The following is a 7,428-nucleotide window of genomic DNA, read 5'->3' on the forward strand; positions in this document are numbered from 1 at the left end:
CATATCCTTATCTACACCTGGAGTTTAGCACTTGACAATTTTTTCTTGCTATATAAAACATTGTAGGCATGAACTTATGCATATGAAGATATCCTTATGTATCAACAGGAAGATATGATCTAAAAATTACACATGAAAGGAACTATCACAGGATAAAACATTGATTTTAAATTCAGTTTGCTTGGAAGGTTTTCTTAGTAATGAATACAACATCAGCGATTGTCTATAATTCCACTGGATGAATGGATCAAAATTTATTGCCATCTTTATTGATATGTGATTTGCTTTTATTTTCCGTGACTATAAATAATGCTGCCTCAAATTTCCACATAAACGTTTACCGAGGCTATGCATTAAATAAATCTCCAGAGATTGAGTTGTTAGGTCAAAGGTAGGGGCTTTGAAATTTAACAATTTGTTGTGTAATAGATTGGACAAAGTTTACAGTTCCTCCCTCTGTACTGTCCCACAGTGGCTCACTCCTTCCTCACACCTTTACCCAAAGCAGCTTTTGGCCCATGTTTCTCATCATGTCTGGTAACAAACCTAAAAGCTTAGGCTAGTGTGATCTGGAAAATCTTTTACAACAAAGTAAATGATTGGAAATGAAAACAATATTATTTTTATCATATGTCCACATGTGAAGTTAGACTGCCTAGAGGATTTGAAGCCTGAATTAAACAGTTTATCTCTGAGATCAGTCTAAGTAATGTATATGAACTTGAGTTAGCTAGATTTAGTGGTGTATGGCAATTTGTCTACTTGGAACCACCCAGACAGACCCTAATTGTCTTTGGCTAGTCTCTGGCAAAGTCTCCTGATGTTTGTTATGACTTTTTCCCCCATAGGAGAGTGAACTCAACTCCTCACTGTCACAAATTACAGAGTGGTGTCTCTCACATTTGGGGAAATTTCAGGGGGCCAACACAGACAACAGTTGATAAGCCTTGCCCTGGGAAATCTACCTCCCTGATGTTGTCATCTCCCTGGCTGGTTGATATATGTTATGATTTTGAATTCTTGCCTAATCAGTTTATTTTTCTTTATTATTTTCCATATATATATATATATATATATATATATATATATATATATGTATGTATGCTGTAAAAGAAATAATGGGTTGCTGTGGCTAATACTTTATATGTTTTCTGGTCTTTTCTTGCCAATCTTTTACAAAATAAGAAAAAAGCTGCATGTCAAAGTTATGAAATTAAGGCCTCACAAAATATCCATTTTTAATCTGTGGTTTTATTTGTTACTTCTAGTTAGGCATCACTTGTTCTCAAAATTGGGCAATGTTGATTGTACCTTTCTGTGGTGGAAGTGGGGTTCTGAATGGTCACACAGTCCTGATGCTGTTCTTTCTCCTGGTTGCTTTTGACTTTTACTACTATTTTTGTTTGTATTTGAATGTTTTATTTAATTATTGGAAAAACAGTAATTCTCATCATGGCTATTCCTCCTTAAAATTTTCATTAAAGTCAGGAACCAGTTGAGTATAAAGTGATTTCCTCTTAAAGCAAATTGACTTTCAGAATTGCTTTTGTCTCTAAATATTGTGACGTTATAAAAGTTTCATTTGGATTTTCTACAGTTGGAGAAGGATCTTTCATGGACAGCATTTGTGTTGCAATCACTGGGAGGGTTGGGCTCTGAGAGCAGCTTTTGTGTCTCCTCAATTTTTGTGGACTCTTTCATTAGCTGTTATATAGACAGGCATTTCCACTTGGTCGGCATCTTTCGCCCAGTTTATCTAGGCTTTCATTAGACCTGGTTGACCTGAATTGGCTCTGTTCTCTGTCTTTTATTCACATTGGCTCCCAGGACTCCCCCTGTCAGTTCATGCTGCAGGGAAGCATTCATTTTGTTCTTGGCTGAGTTCCCTATGTGGAGTTGTGGTTGAGTGCCCGACTCTTCGGATGACAATGCCAACTCTCCCTCTTTATCTATTCAGTTACGCTTCACTTCAGTCCAACAAATGTTTCACTTTTTATTTAGTGGCAATTGCATCACTTTATAGTGGGAATATTTATTTTTTTGAAAGTCAACTCTAGTGTTAAAAGAAAGAAGATATAATTGTAACTAGTTAAGACCTATATTATCTGGCTTTACTTACACACAACAAATTTAGTATTATATCTAGTTTTTGACAATATAAATAGTACTGTTCTTTTTGAGAATAACATTTTTCTATATATAAAATATCTATTTTTAAAGCTATTTAATTTTGCACTGAGACACCTGTATGAAAATTATCTATCTATCTGTCTGTCTGTCTGTCTGTCTGTCTGTCTGTCTATCATCTATCCATCTATCTTCTGTCATGATTTTTTTTCACATAAAATTTATTGCAAGACTGTTCTGATTTCAACTTCAATCTCTTAATTTCTGTTTATGGAATGGTTTAGTTTTGACTGAGTTTGAGTACTAATCATATAACTTAGTGGATAATTGGTCTTGGTTCCTCATTCACCCTTATATTCACTCTCTATTTTATTATTAATAAAATGGGGAAACGATTCTTTTTTTAAGACTTGAAATTTGAAAGTCATGAGTGAAAATAATAGCAATATCATACTTTATTAGTAAAAGTTCTATGCAAATGTTTAATATTATTATCCTTATTTGGGGACAAATAAAATAATTTCAAGTTTTATATTCTTAAATATTTCTTAGAAACAACCTACAGGATTGCAATCGGAAAATCCTCCATCTGTGTAAATTTTTTCAGTTTTTTTTACACCTTTAGTGGCTTTAGACAATATTATTGACCAGTGATCAGCTGTGAGAGATTTTGAACAAGAGGCTGAAGCAATTGGATTCACTCTTTTGAAAGGTCACCAGGCCGAGTGTGGAAGGGATGTGAAGGCAGACAGTGCGGCTATCAGGAGGCTGTTGGAGTGACCACACAAGAAGATAATGGCATTTGGGTGGGCAGGAGCAACACAGGCTGATGGAAGTGTCAAGGTTTTAGCCTGATCAGTTAGAAGGAATTCTGTACTTTTTTTCTGCCTTAGGAAACAGGAACATTAGAAGACTTCTGCTACTTCTGGCTCAGATGGGAACACTGAAGAGATTTACTAGTCAGAATTTGCAGCTTTGTTCCCAGGGATAAACACACACACACACACACACACACACACACACACACACACACACACACAGAAGAGAAACATATTTGTGGGAGAAACTTGGTTATTTCCCTACAAATGACAAGCGACCTATCTGTTGGGTAAATTATCTCACAACTGTGCCCATTTTCCTGAAATCCTAGAAGATACTAACCTAGTGGTGGTAATTGAGACCATGGAAATAAATGGCATTGCTTAGGGGGAAATTTATACTCTGAAAGAGAAAAGGTGAAGATAGTGTCTTTTAATCAATAAACAGAAGAGGTTCATTCTCTTAGCAACAACTAGCTGAAGCTACCAAAAATGGTGACACTGCCTTTCCATAGGAGAGTAGAGCTCCATGGAAGAGGAGCTCCCTCTGTAGAGATACTAACTGGGATCAGAAGTGCAGAGTCTATAGGATTTAGCAGACAGGGGGAAGTTATCCATTCCAGCTAAAGCTGCATTAATAAACTGAAGGTGGTAACCTGGTAAGCGTGGGCATAAGAGCGGGTAAATGAGAAAGTAGGCATAGAAAAAAGGAAGGGCTATCTGCTTCTGTGGAGTGCACACTTGATCACTTAAGAAATCTAAGTAAATGAGATACAAAACATGTGAGAAGGGGAGATGGGTCATTTTAATTTTGAGATGGTTGAACTGTCTGCACATTTGAATTTCCCTTGGATGAAGAGTATAACAAAAGAAAATAAAGCTGACAGGAGAAAACGGAGTATGGATAAGCAGTAGAGCGAGGCAAAGGAGGCGCTCGTGGATGGTATCACAACACTGAGGGAGGCATTAGAATTGGGATTCTGACACTTTTCCCTGTGACAGGAAAAAAAAGAAAAAAAGAATAGGCAGGGTTTCAAACAACCTCAAGTTGTTTCCATTGGTAGTATATATTTTTCTCTAGATATGGAGTGAAAGCAATTTACTAACTTATGAAGGAACTGAGGGAGTTTGCAGATAGATAATGGAAATGCTTGAAACATGTGCTTTGAAGAGTGAATGAAGAAGCTAAAGAAGAAAGCAGCAGAAAGTTTGTCAAATTTCCATTTCTACCAATAATGGATCATGCTTTTTGTGTCTCCAACCCTAGCTAGTACTTGCTATGTCTTGTCTCTTTGGAAACAGATTTGTTGATATCTCATTGTAGTTTTCATGTGCATTGATCTAATGGCAAGTGATGTTGACAAGATGGCTCAAAAAAACTGTTGGCTTTGTGAAGTCTTTTAAGAGAAGCATCTTTTGAAATCCTTTGGCCATTTAACCTTTGTGTTGCTTAAGTTCCTAATGAAATTCGGATGCTGATTCCTTTTGAGATGCATGGCTTGTAAGCACTTCCTCCCAGTCTGTGGAGTATCTCCACTTTTTTTTTTTTTCTGCATGTGAAGTTTTTTAGCTCAATGCAATTCCACTTGCCTCTGTTTTCACTTTTGTGGCTTGTGCTTTTTATGTTATAGTCAAATAATCATTGCCCAAACTAGTGTCAAAAAATGTTCCCCAGGCTTTTCTTTAGTGGGCTTATGGTTTGAGGTCGAACATCAAAGTCTTTAGTCCATTTTGAATTGATTTTTTGTGCATGGCTTGAGTTAAGGTTCTAATTTTATTTTCCTGTAGAGGATTAGGTGATTCTCTAACACCATTTATTGAAGAAACCATTCTCTCACTGTGAATTCTTGGAGGATTCAGTGAACATGTCTGAAAACAATCTAAACTAGAACTACCATATGATTTACCAATCCCACTTCTGAGAGGATATGTCTTAAAAACTAAATCAGAATCTCAAAAAGATACCTGGACTCTCATCTTCATTTCAGCACTAATTCACATCAGCTACAACACAGACATAAGTAATTGTTGTGAGTGAATGGATAAAGATGAATGAACACACACACACACACACACACACACACACACACACACACACACACACACACCCCTTATCATCCAGCCTTTAAAAATAAGTTTGCAAAATAGATATACTTTCATTTAAATTTGGCATCTAAAATGCCATGTTTGTGGAGTCAGAGAGCAGAATGGAGATCCAGTATGCAACAGTATGACCATTGTCAATAATGCTAAATATTATACTTGAAATTTGATTAAAAATAAGTAGACTATTTTTTGAATACAGGGTTTTTCTGTTTAGCCCTGACCGATGCTAAATTCACAGAGATCTACCTGCCTCTGTCTCCTGGTGCTGGGATTAAAGACATGTGTCACTTGCCAGCCATAGGTACAATTTTAAGAATAAAATATGATTTAACGGTAGAAAGAAATACAAAATCTATCTTCTTGATAGATAATTATTGGGTTTGAATTGAAAGACTTTCTAGGCCCGAGGCAACATTGTTCCATAAGTGACTTTGATCTTAGCTAGATTATTACAGCTCTATTTTTGAAAGGTCATAGCATTTTTAGTTGCTCTTTGTTTGTTTTGTTCCTTCAAGATAGCCCCTCGTTCATCAATAACTTCACTGTACAAATAAATTGTCTTTAAATAAAGATTTAAAGGTTTATTTTTACATTTTTTCCTTAGGACTACATCCCTGTACTCGCTCCATAAATTAAAAAGTTGATCATGTTTTTAATGCCTTTCTAACACCAGAAAAATATTGTGACAGTTTGCTTTCTAAAAATTAAAATTAAAATCTGATATTTATGTATGTAGGAAGATACTGGATGGTCAGTACTACTTGTCAGCCTCACTGGGCTGGTGTTTGAATAGCATCCCTCTGAGTGCACTTCTGAGGGTGACTTTTTGATGAAAGTAATGATAGGATCTTGCCAATGTGAGCCTCATCTAATTAACTGAAGTCCTAAATTATGCCCAGAGATTGAATATAAAGGAGCTCTTTCATATTATTGCTTGAGCTGAACTATCACACTTTCTTTTTCTTTAGACTAGAACTAGATTTCAGTTTCTTAGGAATCTCAATCTGGTGGATTTAGACTATGTCACCACACTGATTGCCCTGGTTCTCCAGCTGGACAGCTATAGGACTTGTTATTTCTCAGGCCACACAACAATATGGGTTAGTTACCTATCATAAGTGTCTCCTCATGTGCATCTCTTCACCCTTTGAATGATGCATGGCAAGAGGTAGCTCCATAGTGATGGGAGCTTGCTCACATTTTCCTAGATCAGGAAGCAGAGAGGCCAGATGAGAATCAGGGTAGGCCAAAATCCTTGTGGTATTTCCCCCAGTGAAGCACTTTTTGGAGCTAAGCCTCATTTCCTTAAGTTCATCTAGATAACTACCTATCTGATTACCTACCCATTTCTCTGTTTCTATTGGCTTTGTTTCACTGGAGAACCTTAACTTACACAGATGTGAAATGAGTAGCAAGTATTGAAAGTATCACATTATGGGTTGGTGATATAGCTTATTGAGAGAGTGCTTGCTTGGCTGCGGCGTCCACCCTTGACCAGCAAGAAAGACGCCACACCGAGGAATCTTCTTCAAACACAGTTTAATCGGGAACCTCTTTGCTTTGTACAATGTATAATGGCGGCGGCCCCGGGCCGAGGGAGACGGGGCTTGATATAGTCTACATCTACCAATCACCTAACCCTACGTGGCGCGCCAGGATAGGTTGTCTCCAAGCAGAATTAAGAGGATACATGACCTTTGCCTTATTTGGAGTTGTTTACCACAGAGAGCGCTCGCCGTCGGGCTGGCGGAAGGCGGAAACCGGCGCCATCTTTTGGGTGCGGTTTTCTGCAGCTCCCTACAGTTCCCCCTTTTTGTTTTAATATTATAGGAGTAGCAGTATCTATCTGTTGTCAGATTTCAGTCATCTCTGTCTTAGGTTCAACCCCAGTGTCCCTATCTTACCCGTCAAAGAGTCACTGTGTCGCCCTCACAGGCTCATGTCTTAGGTTGAAGGGAACACATGTATGCTTATTCGCTCAGCATGAGGGTAGGTGCCCGTCATTGAGCATGACTGATTCAGATACGCATCACTCACTCAGCAAGGGCGAGACAGACATCTATTTGTCTGTCAGCATGGATAACCATGCTTGAGGGGACTGTCCTGCTTCCACAGCAGCAAAGGCCTGTACCAACATAGCAGCTTGGGATTTTTGTGACTTCCTGATCCTGCATAGGCACCACAAGCAAACAAAAATGGCTAACAGCATCATGGAAAACATAACCCCTACTCCAGCCCATTCCTTAACTAAACTAAAGGCTTGTGCAATCATGGTATTACTTCTCTGCTGTGTGACCCTCATCCTGCAGATACACCATAACGCTATGAAACTAACTAGGATAAGCATTCCTCCCAGGGCACCCATTCCTGCCCACTC

General features: G+C 38.0%; 1 non-coding gene across 1 annotated transcript; it reads right to left on the reverse strand.

Annotated features, from left to right (window-relative positions):
• Nucleotides 1-844: 844 nt before the first annotated feature.
• Nucleotides 845-1,001, reverse strand: LOC113832861. The gene has a single exon (XR_003480335.1). It is a non-coding gene; the product is annotated as a U1 spliceosomal RNA (small nuclear RNA).
• Between the last annotated feature and the right edge of the window lie 6,427 nt (nt 1,002-7,428).

The sequence above is a fragment of the Cricetulus griseus genome (assembly GCF_003668045.3).
Source record: "Cricetulus griseus strain 17A/GY chromosome 1 unlocalized genomic scaffold, alternate assembly CriGri-PICRH-1.0 chr1_0, whole genome shotgun sequence".
Classification (NCBI taxonomy): domain Eukaryota; kingdom Metazoa; phylum Chordata; class Mammalia; order Rodentia; family Cricetidae; genus Cricetulus; species Cricetulus griseus.